Raw genomic sequence first — 19,055 nt, 5'->3', positions numbered from 1 at the left:
TTGTGATAAGTTTAAGAACAACTAACATTCAGACAAACTAGGTTGTCTGAATGTTAGTTGTTCTTAAAACTGCGTAACTCAGAAAATATCGACAACGAGTATTTTTGCTGAAAACGATCGCATCTAACCTTTTCGACGCCGTGTCAAACACAAAAGCTGCCAGTCAGGCGCGACACCGAAATTGAACTTTATGCATATGCACTTAGGTCTATGTTGCTCTGTGGTCTGTGACGGATTAATCCGTCATTGGCGTTGGACCTATGGTACGGATATATCCGTCGTTGGCGTCTAAAAGGTTAAGAAAAATATTCAATGGAATAAGACACGAACATAAAGATATTTTTATATAAATATGCATTTATACAAGAATCTAAATTAATCATGTAATTGAATTCAGTATTATGAGTAACTTCATACATTTTCTTAAACAAAAATGGGAGTATATTTGAATTTGATTTGAAGTCATTTCGAGAACAGAAGCGTATTGGAAAGAAAATATCAGCAATCTTTTTTTTTTTATTCTGTCTAATGACGTCGATTCAAATGGCAAATGAGATGCAATATGAGAGAGAATTATCGTGGGAATTATCTGTTTAGGTTTGTTACAAATTATGGACCTTGTTCTTTAAAATAAACTACATTTGAACGCCTAAAACGTCTTATCACGTCGATGGAAGTCGTGTAAACTGCGACGTGTATTGACGTCAATATATAGGGCGAACGCGTGTATGACAAATTTGAAATACAAGAATAAGTTATTATTCGCGATCATTCTATTAATTTTACGACAACCGCCACTTTTTGATATTTAACTAAGAATCAAAGTCAAATGGCGTTCTAAAAGTTTTAATCATGTGTCGAAAGACGGCAGTAAATTTACTGTGGCTACAAAGTTTTCTTTGACAATTCACATCTATTTCAAATTCTCTTTGGCAATACACTTTTCGTCGTTCGCGACACTCGTGACATCTAGTGTTAAGTAGCGGTACTGATAAATCCGCTACTTGACGCTAGATGTCGACTACGAAAATAATAAGCGTTTTGGTAAACTGATGTATGGAGTGAGCACTCTATGTTTACTTATTTATTTCTCTATGGCTTTGATCATGACAAGGTCCCCATAATTTGTGAAAATCAAACATGCATTCTCACTAATCGATAATAATTCCATAAATCATAAATGCAGTATTGTAAATATTTGTACATACATGTCCAGTGTAATATAAGGATCAATTGTTGTACATGAACTGTTCGGTAGTTTCGTGCCCAAAACATACAACGACAGAGTGAGGCAACGCCACCATGAACATCAAAACTCTTAGTAACCCTTTGAACGCCTAACCCATTAAAGAGCGAGACTTGTTCGATCACGCACCGATAAAACATTTTTTTAACACTGACTGGCAAATACGTCAACTGGCGCGCGCGCGTACAGTCCAATATCAACTTTTGGCGTTCCAAGGGTTAATGAAAGTTATAATGCGTATAAAATCCTATGAAAAATGAAGTATATGATGGGCGTCCCTTGACACTGTCTGAACTTAAATGAAAAATGAAAAAATGAAAAAAAAATGAAAAATATTTATTTCGTAACTTTTTACATCTGTGCCGATGCCTCTTTTTAAGTAATAAATATACCTAAATAAAAATAAAGACAATATTCTTGACCTATAGATGCTACTATGTTTTATAAATGGACGTAATTTAGGGAAAGATCCCAAAAAAATATATTTTAAATTTCTGTCAAAAACAAGTTATTTTAATATCAACGACATTAATTTGAGAATGGATCCAGTTCGCTAAACTATATCCAAATTACATTTATTCTCTTGAAGCCCACCATACAAATAAATTGGAAGTAGAATTTGCAATCAATGGTAAAGGGAAGGTTGAAAATCTTTTGTTTCGAAAACAAAAGGACTGCAACTCTACGCCAATAGGGGATATTACGCAAAACTGTGCGTAGGGGGCGCCTCCAGCACATACTGAATAATAGTATAATTTAATGGATCTAATGATATAAAGAATTTTCCCTATAGATCCAGTTTTAACTGTCAACATAAATATTTGGATCTAACAAGAAAAACATTTCTCACTAGATCCATTTTGGATCTATGGACTGGATCTATCGAGAATGTAGGTGAGGACCTACCGCGAAACCAGAAAGTCGAATTTTCGTTATAAGAGGCAGATAACGAAATTTCGCGTTTCGCGGTAGGCCTCTGTAAGCAAACCGCCTTGATGCATTAATGTCATAGTGAAAACTTCTCAAAAAACTGTTTAAAGCATAGTATGTTTAACCTTTTGATCGCCAAAGACGTCATATGACGTGCGCGGCTACAGCCCAATATCAACCTTCATGCGTACCGACAAGGTTCACGATTACGCGCCGCGTACGATACGCGTGGCGTTCAAAGGGTTAAGTTACTCTATAGAATATGTGATAGTGCTGCTCTCTGGCGGCAGAACATTACAGTAATACTCCCTATTGAAAATAGTTTACATTCATTGAAGTAAATGTACTACGGTTAGGACCGTGGGCCTTACGAGGTTATGGACAGATAGAACAAATCAAGGCACGGCCAAATGATGACGAAAGGGGACGAAATCACGTGAACACTTTTCCGTAAAAAAGTAGCATTTTCCTCTCTGGGTATGAACACAATAGACAATATTTTTACAAAACCGAAGTTTGACAGCGATTCAGGGACGAAATATGCTGTCCCTTTCTAATAAATAAATAAAATAAAATAAAAAATAAAAATTATTTATTCTCAGACAATTAATATAGTCCATATTTGTTAGTATCAACTTACAACCTATGTTATGTTACCTTCCGCACAATAAATTACAGAAATTAAATTAATGTATGGCACTATCCCTTTAGGGTTGTCAAAATTCAAATAATCTTGTCTGTGGTCGTCCACGCATAGGGACGTCAAGTTGTGCCAACCCTAATAATTGCTCGGAGCAATGCTGAGCCGAAGGAAGCCGAGAAAAACCGAAAGGAGGAGTGTTGCTCCACTGCTACAGTCTCTTCGGAGTTTCTAAACATTTATATGGAATTTGTTTGACGCTAACTTTTATAATAGGTAATCAAAAATCGAATACAGTCACAAAGGAAGGGGGCTATGATTAATATAAATTACATTATACTATGTAAAAATATTTTCCCCAGTATCAATATCCAGGGAGGAAAATGGGGACTACGTTTCTATGGAGAAGCGGTTGTCCACTATCCCCTTAATATACTTTTCCTTATTACTTCAAAAATCTAGTCTGGTGGTGTTTTGGGCATGAATTGTTGTATGGAGTGAGATGTAAATATGTGCAGATGTTTCTATGGTGTAGATGAATTTAAGAACAAGAAACTTAATTAAATATATGTATTATAAGTTGTTTGTTGTTTCATTTGTTTTTCGTTTACGGAAGAAAAACTTATGTATTTAGTTGTTAGCCTAGAGAGGTCCGCCACTGGATCCAATTCGCACGTCGCGAGCGGGATGGCGCTATAATACGCGCATAGCGTTGTCTCGCTCAAACATCGGAGCGACGTGCGAATCGGATTCATTGTGCTAAGCGCCTATACTGGAGACGCTAGTTCGATGCCGGCCTCGGCCACTGGCCGACTTGCTCGTTTGTGCTATAAAACTCGCTGCAGAATTATTTTGGTTTGACTCTATCTTTGATTTAGTTAAAATGACACCAAACTTGACTTTGCATCTAAACTTAAACAGTTATTAATGTTAGATGTCGCTGAAGCTGAAATTACTCAACAACCTGCATCAAAAATCTGGGTAGCTTCACTTCTTAAATACACCTTAGAGCGCACCCACACAATCGTCTCCCGAGCGTCGGGGTCTAGCCAATTCAACGACGTCTTTAGGGCGCTGCTGCGGTTACCGCGGTTTCGCAGCGCCTCGGGCTCTGGTATGTTCGCGGAGACGCGCGTGGATTGCTTTTACGCTACCATGCGCAAGAGGTCCATGTCAGCAGTCCGCCGCAGCAGCACCCTACTAGCGGTCGCCGCAGATAGACTTGATTTCCCATTTGTGAGACACTGGTTGTCATTGCATGCTCCAGTGTCTCAAAAATGATTTAAATAATAATTATAGGTATTAATTAATTTATGAGGGACATGTAACTTACTTTTTACTTGAATATGACATTAGATATGGAGTTTAGTTAATTTAAAAATTCCATGGCTGCTGCGCGACGCGACGTTGGCGCAACTGCGCAGCAACGCCATTTTCCATAATTATAGCTCAAGCAAATTAACCCGAATATGGGCAATCAGGGGAAATTATTCGTGTAGTTTTGTAAATTGGTACAATTAGAACTTGTGGTGTCCAGATGAACATACTAAAAGTCTGCGAGGTGTGCTGACGGAGAACGAAAATTTGAGTTAAAGTCGTCTATTTTTTGTCTCTTTGTTAACTAAAACACTCAGTAGCCCCTAAACTATTGATCGTAGAGTAAAAATAAACATAACCAAGTAACATCTGTAAGAAATTTTATGGTAAAACTTTTGTCCGAAGTAATTGTAATGCTATCTGTACATATATATTCAAGATATGAGCAAAAATCTGAAATAAGCCTTGATCGGTACAGCACTTTTACCTCTGGCCTTTCGGCTATGCATCGCAAGAAAAAGACTTGATCCGTACATCCTCTACCCTTTCGGAATCCCGCTTGTGCATCTCATACTTTCTCATCGGTTTATTTCACTACTTTTCAATCAATATATTTGCATACAATTTGCCGACGACGCTGAGTAAGCTTATTAATCTAGTGATCCCTTTCCTTTGAAAAGAGGTACCATGACAGCCTTGCACCAGTCCCTGAGCACTGCCGGTTCTAAAGCACATTAAAGCGATACAACTGACTAGCTACAATGACCTGTCCAGCTTCATCTCTACAGAAACTATCATATCGTGGAGCATTCCTCGGGTTGTCCCGTACGGACGCATTTTATTTCCTGTATTGCGACTTTTCGGCGTTCAAAGCAGGCGATTATTTTTCTGTGCATATTTTCGACCATTACTCACAGAAAAGGAAACTATTGTACCTGTAAATCTTCAGAAAATTCGCATTTGTACCGGACAACGGTAGAAAAATTCATGGAATGCTCCCTCTGTAGCCTTTCCTGATGCTAATACTATCTTCATTCTCCGACTCGTTTTCAATGCTTTCACTCCGAAATTGGCAAATTCACTTTATCAAACAAACTTTCAAAATACTCTTTCCATCTTTTTAAGATGCATTCTTCATCGTTCACTAATCTTCCATTAAAAAATTCATGTCAATCTGATTTTAACGATTCACCCAACTAGACTGCCTGTCGCCATACCGGTCTTAATTTTTTACTAATTGCTATATTACTTTAAATTTTTCCTTAACTATGTATAAACATTTCACCCACTGGCCTCGTATTCTACTAAATTTTAAGTGCACATTCTAGTGCCGTCCCACTTTGAATAAAAGATCGTCACGCCGAATGTAGCTTAGTTTGAATATATATAATATTGTCTATGGACTCTGGACCTCCGTTACTTTGAATGGGGTTGGCAACTGTCAAAGGTTTGCATAGATGGTGCCATCATAGCTTGCCCCTGTCTCTAGTTTTGTTCTATGAGATTTGGCTTAAAGTACTGGAATCCAAGTCACAAAATTCTAGGGATTGACAGGGCAAGCTATGGTGGCGCCATCTGTTTAATACTTCGACCGGCCAACCCCATTCTAGTCACGCCATTTTTCAGCGTGAAAATCGTTTAACAAGGGGGCAAGTTTTTTTTACTCCTTGTGCTAATATTGATACACGTGTAAGCGAAATATTTTAAAATAGAACCATGAGCGTAGCCTGAAAAGTGAAATCTTAAGCGTTGCGAGGATTTTAAGGCAGGAGGTTTAGACAAACTTTGCTACTGAGTCAAGCAGAACAGTTTTCACGACATCGATCGGAGGAAAATACTAACTTTAAAACTATGACAAATCATATCCAAAAGAATGCTATTAAATTAATAGTTCATAAGATAAGATCGGTTACCGTAAAACCACCCAACTATAGTCCAAAGCTCCCAACTATGGTCCACAAATAAACTCAATTTTTCTCGTTCAGGTGTGTATTTTACTATATTTTTGAAGTTCTAAGGCAAAGTATGTTTATAAATGGAAGGTAAAACTAGGAGTAAACCACAAGGAACATTGGTATAGATACTTAATTTCCTTTTGAACTTGTGGACCATAGTTGCAGTATTGGACTATAGTTGGGTGGTTTTACGGTACACAAAAACTGTGAGTGCAACATTCGCCGATAAACGTTATGTTTGGCGAAATATTATGTAAATGTATCTTGTACCAACTTTTTTTGATAAAAAAAAAAAAAGATTATCAATATCATCACTTAAAAGTCAATTCCACTAGCCAACACGTTACTTTGCCACTCTCGTGGATAAAATGCAACTTTCTCATCAGTTTTTGAATAGTACGCCTATGCCTTTACGGGTTTGCGCTTGAAGGAGTACAGTCGCCATCAGATATAATGGAGCGGCCAAGTTGTTCACAAATATCTCAACAAAGCCTCTAGTAATCAAGGCTTTAAGTGGACGTTGAGATGAGATATTGTTAAGTTGTGACTACCGGTCTGGCCTAGTGCGTAGTGACCCTGCCTATGACGCCGATGGTCCCGGGTTCAAATCCTGGTAAGGGCATTTATTTGCGTGATGAACACGGGTATTTGTTCCTGAGTCATGGCTGTTTTCTATGTATTAAGTATTTATATATTATATATAAGTATATCGTTGTCTGAGTACCCACAACACAAGCTTTCTTGAGTTTACCGTGGGACTTAGTCAATTTGTGTATGAATGTCCCTATATAATATTTATATTTATTTTAAGCGCCTTGGCCGCATGGCGTCTAGCCAAGTTCACAATCGTTGATAGAAAACGCCAATAGAAACTTAAATGTTATGTATGGATGTAGTCATGTGACTTTTCGTAGAATCTGTCATCCCGATACATACCTATTTATTCTTCGTTTGGTGTTTGTCGAAGTTGGTATGATTGTCATCTTCCCTAAGCCCCCAGAGTGCCTTTTTTCATTTATTTTTCCAATGCACATATATTAGGTACATAATCAATTTTAAAGTTACTCGCCAAACTGCTTATGCGGTCCTAGCCAACCGTTTACGCTCCATGGCGTAGGCATCTCCATCTTCCATATTAGTGCGACACATACATTGGCGTTTCGTTCGCTACGGAGCGTAAACGATTGACATTGTGGCTATACGCACCTGGCCAAGGTGACAATTGCTTGCGCTACAATAACGAAACGCTTTGTGTCTCTCTATCGCTCTTCCATATCCGTGCGCGTTGGAGGGTCTGCCATCTTGTGGCCTGAATCGGAACAATAAACATTTACACGTCACGTGTTTTCTTGTGCATAGTAGATTCTGCCATCTTGTGGGCTATATCGGAACAATAAACATCACATTTACGCCTCGTGCCAAAAATCTGACGGCTCCTGTGCTGCCTCCTACAGTTCATGCACGCTCCCTATTAGTGCGACAATGACAGTTGCGTTTTGTTCGTTATGGAGCGTAAACGATTGGCACTATGGAAGGTAGAGGCAAGGAACAAAATCTCCTTAGGCTGAACTGTTGCAAAAGCAGCTGTTAATAATAGTTCCAATTCAAGCTAAGAACCTAGGCGTTATTAACGGAGTGAAGTGCGCTGTCTATGATTAGATTTTTTCTCAAGTATTCTAGGTATTGTAGCGGTAGCGCCACCTATTTATGGTTTTTTGTCGGACAAATTTTGGTATATGGAGTTTATGTTCCATAATTGGCACGTTAGCTACACACCCTGATATATCTGATGGCGACTGTCCAGTGTGTTCAAATACATTTTTAATACCTACCATTTTGGCGGTGATGGCAGGACTTTTTTTTGGATTACAAACAATATTATGTGGAGTTATTTTGCTCATTGTTGTGTTAGCTTTGGAGATTTGCTTTTCGTTCCGACGCAAACGATAAGGCGACAGCTTACTTTTATTTGCATATTTTAATGCTTGGCTTAAGTCATAAGATTAGTTCTTTCAATTTAGGTACCTTATTATTCTCCTTATTTATCTTTTAATTTCTAAAGAGTGTGGTTTTCGACAAAAATAAAAAAAGCCAAATGGCTACATATGATATTATTACACAAAACTAAGTCCCACATTAAGCTAAATAATGTACTTAGACAATGATAAATATAATAAATAAATACTTAGATTTGTAATGATTGTGTAAGAAGTTTTTAACAACAAAAAATATAATGTACACGGCTCCACTCTACTTTTTATAGTTAAATATAGACGCTTAAATATCAACATTTGTGTGGCAGTATCTAAATTGTATACCACTATACAGCCATTTGTAAGGCGCTGTTGACATTTATATGGTACTTTTACGAACTTTTACAGCACTTTACAGACATTAAAGGTGCTCATAACATTTGTATGGCACCTTGCCGAAATTTGTATGGCAGTACCGTCGTTTTATGGCACTGTGTCGACAATTGTATGCCACATTCAACATTTGTATGGTCAAAGTAGCGGTATACAAATGTCGACAAAAAAGTTTTTTGGCCATAGTTCGTACATTATGTACCCGATTCACGTATTTATTAAACACATAATTCTTATACCATACTCGTAATGCTAATAATTATTATAAAGAAACACGTTTTTATTTCAATTGTATATCAATAAATAAGGGCCCAGTAGTAGCTCTCCGTACTAAAATATAGTTCGTGTCATTTACGTTAACGCGCAGATTTGTCAAATCTAACCTTTAATAACATGGCATTACGAGTCAAGGCACGCGTCTTCGTCAATGACACGATCTATACTATACGACATATACATCTTCAAAAAGGTTGACTGTTTCTTTGGAAAAGGTTGAATTTCTCCAATTCAGTTTTCACTTACATCAATCAACATTTTTTTGAGCTCGGGCGGCGCCCTTACGCAGATACAAAGTTGTATGTTTAATTCACTGTCTCACTTAGTAGAAATATAGCAAAAAGTGTACGGCAAATGGAAAGATATAATAATCCAGGAACGTAAGAATTGATTTGTAACCGTTATGAATTGACTCTTATATTTGTCTGTGAAGCTGAGAAATATAAGGGTCAAATCAAACTGTGCAATTCTAATGTTATTCCGACTATATTAATACCCCTTTCCCGCTCCTCGATCATCACTTGCGCCGGCGCCGGTTTCAAGTATTACCGGTAGATGCCATCGCCGAATGTGTTGCTCCGCTAAACTTATATTATTTATTTAAAGTGACACCTGACACACCTTAAACTCTCATTCTGACCGTATCGAATGTGCTGTGGTTTTTTTTTATTTTTGGGAAAAAATGCGTTAGTTCAAGACGGTATTTAGAGAGAGAGAAAAAAAAACAATGCAAGTGCAGCTTATTTTATTTCACCGATAATAGTGTAAAGTAGGATTAGTAATATAGATATGTAAGGAATCTGGGACCAAAGGGCCTATCCAGCTCAATTGCTCTTACATACCGATTTTGAAACATAGAGAGCCAGATAACAAAATTACGTATTTTATTTTTCACTGTAGGCCTTCTGTTTTGTAGTGACCTGAGCTCAACAACTTCCAAAATACTGGACTAATTATTAGGTACGTCAAATTACATTATATGATAAAATAATTACAAATATTGAGCGCCGAGGAGGTAGGGTTGCCATCTTTTTTTCTACAGAAAAAATAGTATTTTTGTCAAAATATTGAAAAAAAAAGTATTTACTGCGAAAATGAAAAAAAAAAGAACAAATTGTTGAGGCGAATTGCGGCGTATAAAAAAACCAAGAGTACTTACCAATAAAGTAATAGAGCAACATTCGAATATTACAGATTTGATTTGGTGTTGATTACTTGTAGTGTATCTTAAGAGAACCAATATTAAGTAGGTAGGTATCGACGAAGATGAATTGCGAGTAACTTGAATTGAATATCGAATCGAGTTGATTTCTATGCAAATGCCCAAAAAGCTAAAAAGATTAAATGTAGCTTTCCCGCAAACAGTCTAAAGGGCCTTGAAAATTAAAATATGTTTACTATCCGTCAAGATGTGTCACTAATTACCATCTACAAACGTCACAAAACAGTTACAGTTACCGATGGACAAAGTCAATTATAAAGTCGATGTCCTGCGCGACTAAGTCAGTCTCGCACGCCATTCAAAACACCGCTGCCGATGCGCCAACCGCCTCAAGATTCCAAAAACAAAAATCAATTTGGGATCCATCGCGTTTCGGAGTCCGGGCACGCACTGCGCCCTAGGCCGGCCGCCGCGACGCGCCACTGACACATTTCTGCGGTTTCGCGCGCCGTTTGAATTTAGAATCGCTTTTAGTTTTCGAATTGTTTATTTTTTATCGGTGAAGTGCCTGTGAATTTGGTTTTTGGTGATTTTTTTTCGAGGTAAGTGGATGTTTGTGTGTATTCTTCTAATGAAATATGTAGGGTGTATTTTTTTTTATTTGGTAATAATTACAAGGTTTAGGTGAAATTGAGAGCATGTTTTTAGTGTGCCAATTTCATTTTTTACATATTCTTTTACAGGTTTTATTTTTTATATTATACCAACGTGTACACTAAACATAAAAAATACATTTCAGTGGTAATATTCAATTTTACTACAAGAACTTAGAGCAAATCAAGCAAAATATTCTGATATTTCAGCTTGACGACTATTGCGTTTATTTGCGTAAATAGTTGCTACACCTTCAGTAAATAATCGTCAATTACCAGCCTGTTCTGTTTTTTCGTAAATACTGCAACGATCGCTTTAATCTGATATAATTGTACCTGTAAAACAAAATAGCCTTAAAAATACTTTAGCCGACAATTACACGTCATTAACGCATCTTATCAAAGCTTTTAAAAATTGTTGCTGGCATTTATGCTACATCTGGCCAGAGACCTCACAGCGAGCTTCTACAGACCCTAGGATCAACGAATTTAATCAACGATCGACCTGATGCCGCAATGTATTGTAAATTGCATAATTTATTGTCTTCAAATCTTCAAGAAAAGAGAGTACTCCCTCGCAAAAAAAATATTTGTTGAAAATTGAATTTTAATACTTGTCAATAGAGTTAAATATCATATCCGCCATATATGGTTTCGTATGTGGTAAATGGTTAAAACCCATGTCTTGACCATGGGCGGAGGTAATCGCTTACCATCAGGCGATCCGTCTTCTCGTTTACCTCTTACTTATATCATAAAAAAATTAAGACGGTTCATGTTTACTGCGTAATTGGGAAAGCTAATTAACCACATTTGGCAATTATGAATACCAAAATAGACCAAATAGGAACCGCCATTATAAAAACTCAACAAACCGGTAATAAAACGGTTTATAGTCTGTGACATTTTCGAGTAATAAAATCGACTCTCGGGAGGAGTGGCAGACGGTCTACACCAGTGTTGCCAGGCGTACGATAACTATCGTACATGTACGATAATTGGGCTTCCGTACGATGTACGTTTCAAAAAGTATTATCGTATGCAAAAGCACGATAACTTCAGCCTTTGGACGATGCCCCCCAAAAAGTCTAGTATTTGAAGCAAAATATGATACTTTCACTCTGAAATAAGTTACTATTAGCATTTTGGGTGATCGGCTCCTTGATTTAACTCAAAAATGTCGAAATTTCATGTAAGCCATTTAGATCTATCACAGAAAAACACAAATATAAAACCAATTATTGCGCAATTTACACGAAAATTGCGTTTTCTTTAATTGTACATTAGACATGTACGCTTATTTTGCAAGACAGTTTAGGGGTACCTAGTGCCTTTCTTAATAGGCGTACGATATTTTTTTCATCGGTACGATAATTTTGACACTCAAATACGATATAGGTAAAAAACTTAAGTAAGTCACCTGTTGTATGTAGTTATGACGTGTTCGAATAGACAATACATGTTTAAAAGACACACACAAACAAAACAAATGTCTCGAACACGTCACAACTACATACAACAAGTGACTTACTTAAGTTTTTTACTTATAATTATCTTCCGCTCACCTGGCAACACCGGTCTACGCTTTAAAATGTAAAATACGATTGCCTTGTTCGTCAGTATATTAAATTTGTATGATGTTATTGCGGCCATTATTTAATAAATGCACATAAAAAGCTTTCATAGTATGATGCTGATGAGTTTTACATTAAATAAAATTGAGCCCTGTCAGCTCTTCATGCATAATATTTTGAATTGACAGAAGATTATCGGATTGAAGGCCGATCCTCCAAAAGGTTAACGTCAACGTCGTCGACCCGCTGTGATAGGCAAGACCAAGGCAAGACAAAAAAGACAGCCATGAATTTTACATTGTTGATATTTGAATCACTAGGTGGAATAATAAAATTATGATAAGTACATCACACGTAAGCTGATTTTGTCCAGAAATTCAGCGCCATTTTGTTCAGTGATACCACTTGAATTAACATATTTATCTAGATGGGTACTATACTGGACAGACATACCATCAGAATTGTGTATTATTTTAAATTAAGTCCCAGCTTAGTTTTTTTTTGCTTTGTATCTGTTAAATAGGTACAATTTAGAATTCGGTACAACACGTCAAATTTTTTTCTGATTGTAACTCTTCTACTACGAAGGAACTCTGGCAAACTCGCTGTCAGTACAAAAAGGCGCCAAAATCATAATTTTCTATGGGGCTTTTTGGCTTGCCAAACTATATTTGCGAATTTATTAGAAAAGTGCAGTTAGATACTAAAAATTTAAATATAACTGACTAAAATTAAAACGGTATTTTTGTTATGAATAGAAAAACCATAAATCTACGATTTAAGAATAACAAAATATCTTGCAGGCCAATTTTGATTTAACAATTTGTTAGTTTTTGGTTTAGATCTTCTTTTGATAAGATCTTGAAGATCGCTCGCATTAATTGCTGCATGCAAAATTAAATGAAGGAGATGCGAACCAATCACCAAGACAGTCGTTAATATTGTATCCGAACAAGATAACACTTTAATAAATTATTGAGTCAGAATCGGCCTCCCATATTAATAAGTTAATCACCTCAAACATAAATATGAATGAAGCCATAGCTATACATACATTACTAAATATTTATTTCAGTCATAAATCCTCTCTATAAACATGAATACGGGTCATAATCAGAAGTATCGAAATGGAATATAAAACAATTTTATTGCGTGCGAAATGTCACAGTCCTTATTTGCGATCTTGAAACAAAACGGGGTGTAACTAATGTAACTATCTGTAGGTGGTAAATACGTATTGTGATCAAGGTGTATCCCTCGTGTACGTACATAGCCAAATTAATTATTAAAACACTTATTTTTCATTATCATACCTACATCATATTAAAAAAATAATATGATGTATAAAGCTTATATTTTAACGGTATTCTCAGTACATCTCACTCCCCTCACGTACCCATGAGTCAATTGCTCTACAATTAATGTATAAAATACTTACCCCCTTATTCATAAACGTCTGCTAAAGTTAACAAGCCGCTAATAATCGTTTGTCCCTTTCCGACGTATTGGTATGATGGAAAGGGACATACGATTATTAGCTGCTTGTTAACTTTAGTAGACGTTTATGAATAAGGTGGTAAATGTATATTATTTATTTGAATATAAAGTCCCCGAGCTAACTCCGCGATATATTGTCGTAATTAAAATATCGGAAGCAATACCAACCAACCAACCTAACCTAACCAACCAACCTAACAAAACCAACCAACCTAACAAAACCAACCAACCTAACAAAACCAACCAACCGATCCTAGCTAACCTAGCCAATATGAAACTCGCTGATAGAAAACACGAATCGATACCTCAAAGGTTGCCTCACAGCTATCCACGCGGAATCGGTTATAGCCGATAGAAAAAGCTTTATGTCTACGCAATAAGAGCTCAAATGGCGTCGTTCTGCTCGGCTGACGCCTGCCGACGCGTTGACTTATTTTTAGATTGATGTAGCATCTATTATTCCGATACATTTTTGCTTATCATTTGGCGTTTTTAGTTGTACAATTATGATCTTGGCTAGGTTGGTTAGCTTTGGTTCGGTTGGTTGGTTAAGTTATGTTGGTTGGTTAGGTTAGGTTGGTTGGTGACCCCCCGAGGGTTGCCCACCTTGTCGTGGTGGAGGGGCTTAGTAGCCGTGGCTTGGTCTCCCACGGTGAAGCGAAGAGGCAATCAGGGCCGGCCTGTTTGAGGTGCGGGCTGGCCCGAGGAGGACGCTCCAAGTGGGCTTGGTAAGCCCGCTTGTGACGCGTTGGAGGTGGACCGTCGAGGAAGAGGAGTGTCGGTATTGCGGTGAGCCGTTCTCCCTATCCTCGACGGCCGAGGTGGGATCGCAGGGGAAGAGGCGTGATGGTATCACGATGCGCCACTCTCCCTATCCCCTGCGACCTTGGCGGGGCCGTTCCGCTGTAGCGGCGTTGGTGGGGCTGCAGAGGAAGAGGAGTGTCGGTGATACGGTGTGCCGTTCTCCCTGTCCTCTGCAGCCGAGTTGTGGTTTGCGGCAGAACCATGGACCTCATCTGCCGCCGGGCGCTGGGAAGTTTTCTAGCGCCCGTGGCCTCCTTGTGGCGGGCTCGGGGGGGTCCGCTACACTGCAGGACGGAGGCCGAGGAGGAAGGCGCGTCGAACCATCTGGCGCGCCTCGCGTGAAGGGCCTTCGGGCATTTGCGAAGGAGCCGCTCGCGGGCGGCTGCCGCTGGTGGGGTCGCGGATGAGTGCGCAAGCGTTCCTGTAACCCCACCAATAAGGCGGCGAGGTGGCATATGGGGGGTTTTTAGTGGGTATACCGTGGGCCTCATTAGCCTAGACGGGAGTCCCACATAACCACTCGGGTCACCCCCCGCACCCGGGTGGTATGCGGAATGCATTTTCCCCCCTAGAAAAAAAAAAAAAAAAAAAAGGTTGGTTGGTGAGGTTAGTTTTTGTTTTTTAAAATCTGATTATTTAAAAAAAAATGTGTCATACAGAGAAGCTCATAAACAAAATACGATGATGTTGAGGAAGTGTCCATGTTAACAGCATTCCTTTTAGCTGACTGATGATTATAATAATTATCATTAACATTGAAGAAGATTATGGAAAGACGCGCGGTCTCAGAAATATGTTGGAATACCTCGCGGCTTAAAGAAAATTATACTAATGCCGATTACAATGTGTCCTTCCCTGTTAAAAAGGTACTTACGCCATTATCAAAGGCCTCTGAGCCATGTTGGTAGTGAGGTAGTGACTGCTTACAGAGCAGGAGGTCCAGGGCTCATATCTTGTTACAGTCGAATTCATAAACATGTGTACATATATTCACCTTAATCCACAGCAATAAGGTGAAACGTGTAAACATATTTATGAACTCGACTGTAATGTCATTTAGTTTTATCAAAAATATTTGTTCCTGAGTTTTGTATGTATATAAGCATTTATATGTAACTGTATATTATGTATATCGTCGTCTAGTACAGTCACATCTGAAAATATCGATACGAAAAACGTGCCAAAAATGTGTATACACTACCTTAATATATGGGCAATAAAGTCGTGTATACATATTTTTAGCACTTTTTCCGTATCGACATTTTCAGACGTGATCGTACCAACCACACAAACCTTATTGAGCTTTCGGACTAGGTCAGTTTATGAAAGATTGCCCTATTTATTTTATTTATAGGGCTCTACAGTCCCTGCAATGCAACAAATCGAATCCGATTTCTATAAATCGCTGCATTTGATCGTTCGATTAAATTCATTCCACCTACGTAGTTGGCAATGTTTTCAAAATCTCTTGCGATTTTTCACAAAGTTTTTGACTTCAACTCATAATGGAAATTAACTAAAAGTGTCTTCTTTATGTTTTTTGCCCTATACCACAATAAACATATCTTACCACCACAAATCATTAACTATCTGGTTTCAATAATGCCTCTATCACGACCTTTTATTTCAATAAAATAAGATTAAGTTCTTTTTAGCCATAAATCTGCTTCGACATGACGTCACACAGGATTTACGGTTGTTTCCGTGTAACTTAATAGCCGAAAGTAATAATTTTAAAGACGCTCAAGTAAATACCAAGAGATCGAATTAACTCGCACGACGAGCAATATGGGTTTAGGTATTTATAACGGACAACAAAATAAATAAATAAAGTTTCTCAAATCGATTGAATATTATTTGAACGGAATTGCTTATCGGTTTATTTATAACCGCTTATTTTCTGTGCCCAGGATCTTTTAGATAATCTTTTTTTTTTTAATAATCATGTCCTGGATACAAGACCTTTAAGCTGAGATCTTAGGTATTGTTTTTCATTAAAAAGTCTAACCAACTCTTTATATTCATCCTTATTTATCTGTGGTAATTTATTGGTCTCATGGTCTCATTACAAAAGAAAAAAACTTTAGAGTGTTTTTAGGTGACAATAATTTCAATATGTCGCCAGAATAAACAATGTCCTTAAAAATCGAAGTAAGAAAATAAAAATTATCCATAAATTTAAAGAAGTCTTATCTACTGGCAATAATTATGATGGTAAATGCAGAATACTAAAGATACAATATTCAGATGAGCAGGATCAAGAACATGCATATATAGCTTCAATAAACACAATTGCTTATTGAAGCTATGTATATTCGTGCTCATCTTTAGTTCCAGGGAATGCACAACAGAGGACGCTTGTTGAATCACGGTTGGCAGTTGACGTATTGTTGTTGACTTGGAACTTGATCTCTCTATCGATCTTGCATAAAGGAAGATAACAAAATTTGCCTGTGATTGCCCCTGGATTCAGCATTTTGTTAATATCTCTCTATCGAAATACGTTACTTATGTGCTTGGCAAACAAACTTGGTAAGAAACAAATGAGCGTTCCAATACTACATGGTAAAAAAAACTGAATAGGTATAGTAACGTTCTTGGTTTATTACAAGCCCCCGATTCCTTCAACTTATTTCTGAAGATGTCAGATTTATAGCATAAGCTCTCGAACAATTACGTCATTATATAATTAAACTGTAAAGGGAACATATTACTTAAGGAATACCTATAAAATTAAGGAAATATCAACAAGAAAACAGTTTTTTTCTTAATTTCGTTAAAGCGAATAATTTCGCCAAATTGACGATGTTCCGTTGACAGGTTTAATTGTAGAGTTCAGACCGAAGCGACAGCATCCATTGACGTTTTAACTTTAAGCGCAATATTCCTGCTTTTAGAAAAGCATCAATGTAAGCCGTGTTTTTTCAATTTACCTTCAGCTTGGGAGGTCCAATGTTGTCTGTAATTTGGTAATAACGGTGTTCAAAACGCAATGTAAATGTTTAAATAGACAACATAATTCAAGAGTCTTGTTTGTTGTATAAATTATGCTACTTGTTTGACTTGAAAATTGAGTTCGCTGTAAAAATGTCAGGAAGAGCAGGTACTGCTTTATTAATTTGTCTCGTTTGAACTTAACAATCATCGAGCATGTAGGTACTTAATGGAGAATGTTGTTATTCTCGTACAAAAAATACTAAACAATTTATTCACATTTTGCATATGAAATATATATAATTAATTCTAATCTATTCTATTCTTTCTATCAACGCATCGCTCGCCGTCGGCACCCTAGAGCCTAAATGGTCGCGCACTGTGCGGTTTAAGAGGAATTTCCTCCAGCGGATGCTCCGGCTGTGGAATGAGCTCCCTGCCGAGGTTTTCCCGAGGGTATACAGTATGGGGTTCTTCAAAAAAGGAGTGTACAGGTTTTTAAAGGGTCGGCAACGCGCATGTAACAGCTCTGGAGTTGCAGGCGTCCATAGGCTACAGTGACTGCTTACCATCAGGCGGGCCGTATGCTTGTTTGCCACCGACGTGGTATTAAAAAAAATCTAAATACACATAGTTAGACTTAATAAGAGAGTAAGATAAAACTTATAAATATACTGTACTTTACATACTTGGTTTCTTTATCATTAGAAATTATATATCCATGGCAAATTTCAGCTTTCTAGCACTAACGATCACGGAGCAAAGCCTCGGACAGACAGACAGACAGACAGACGAACATGGCGAAACTATAGGCGTAGTTGACTACGGAACCCTAAAAAGCTAAACAATCTTGACGTGCCTTTTCATTGCAACACGTTTTTTAAAAATTAGTAGCGATTACTTTTGAAAGCAAAAGATTATAAATGTACGTATATAATTTGTAATTGTTACATATTTGCGGTGACTTATTTTTTAATGTTTATCAATAAAAAAGCGGCCAAGTGCGAGTCGGACTCGCCCATGAAGGGTACATTTTACCACTTTGAAAGTGTCTCTCGCGTAAACTATTCAGTTTAGAAAAAATTATATTAGAAACCTCAATATCATTTTTGAAGACCTATCCATAGATACTCCACACGTATGGGTTCGATGAAAAAGATTTTTTGAGTTTCAGTTCTAAGTATGGGGAACCCCCAAAATTTATTGTTTTTTTTTTCTATTTTTATGTAATAATCTTAATGCGGTTCATAGAATACATCTACTTACCAAGTTTGAACAGTATAGCTCTTATAGTTTCGGAAAAAAGTGGCTGTGACATAATCGGACAGACAGACGGACATGACGAATCTATGGCTACGGAACCCTAAAAACACATCAAGATCGCTTACTTTCTTATTGATGCAAAAAATCGACGTATAGCTTTTGCCCGCGACTTCGTGGTGAAATGATGCTGATAATGGAAAAAATACTGGACAAGTGCGAGTCGGACTCGCCCACCGAGGGTTCCGTACTTTTTTAGTATTTGTTGTTGTAGTGCCAACAGAAACATCACCTGTGAAAGTTTCAACTGTCTAGCTATCAAGGTTCATGAGATACAGCCTGGTTACAGACTGACAGATAGACAGACAGACGGACGGACAGCGGAGTCTTAATAATAGGGTCCCGTTTTACCCTTTGGGTAAATCTGAATACCAAATTTTA

At 37.5% G+C, this 19,055-nt stretch overlaps 1 protein-coding gene and 1 long non-coding RNA gene across 4 annotated transcripts in view; both read left to right on the top strand.

Moving 5' to 3' along the window:
* Positions 1 to 464: 464 nt before the first annotated feature.
* On the top strand, positions 465 to 3,398 carry LOC133521633 (uncharacterized). The gene is made up of 2 exons (XR_009799919.1): positions 465 to 2,294; positions 2,418 to 3,398. It is a non-coding gene; the product is annotated as an uncharacterized LOC133521633 (long non-coding RNA).
* A 6,258-nt stretch (positions 3,399 to 9,656) lies between these two features.
* The window catches only part of LOC133521629 (uncharacterized), a 100,416-nt gene continuing 91,017 nt past the window's right edge, over positions 9,657 to 19,055 (top strand). For all 3 annotated transcript variants that reach the window (XM_061856708.1, XM_061856706.1, XM_061856705.1), the window contains exon 1: positions 9,657 to 10,494. The gene's annotated coding sequence lies outside the window, so the exon portion shown is untranslated. The remainder of the gene's footprint in view (positions 10,495 to 19,055) is intronic.

This window comes from Cydia pomonella, chromosome 9 (assembly GCF_033807575.1).
Source record: "Cydia pomonella isolate Wapato2018A chromosome 9, ilCydPomo1, whole genome shotgun sequence".
Taxonomy (NCBI): Eukaryota; Metazoa; Arthropoda; class Insecta; order Lepidoptera; family Tortricidae; genus Cydia; species Cydia pomonella.
The sequence above is the reverse complement of the archived record's forward strand: the minus strand, read 5'-3'. Positions and strand labels throughout refer to the sequence as shown.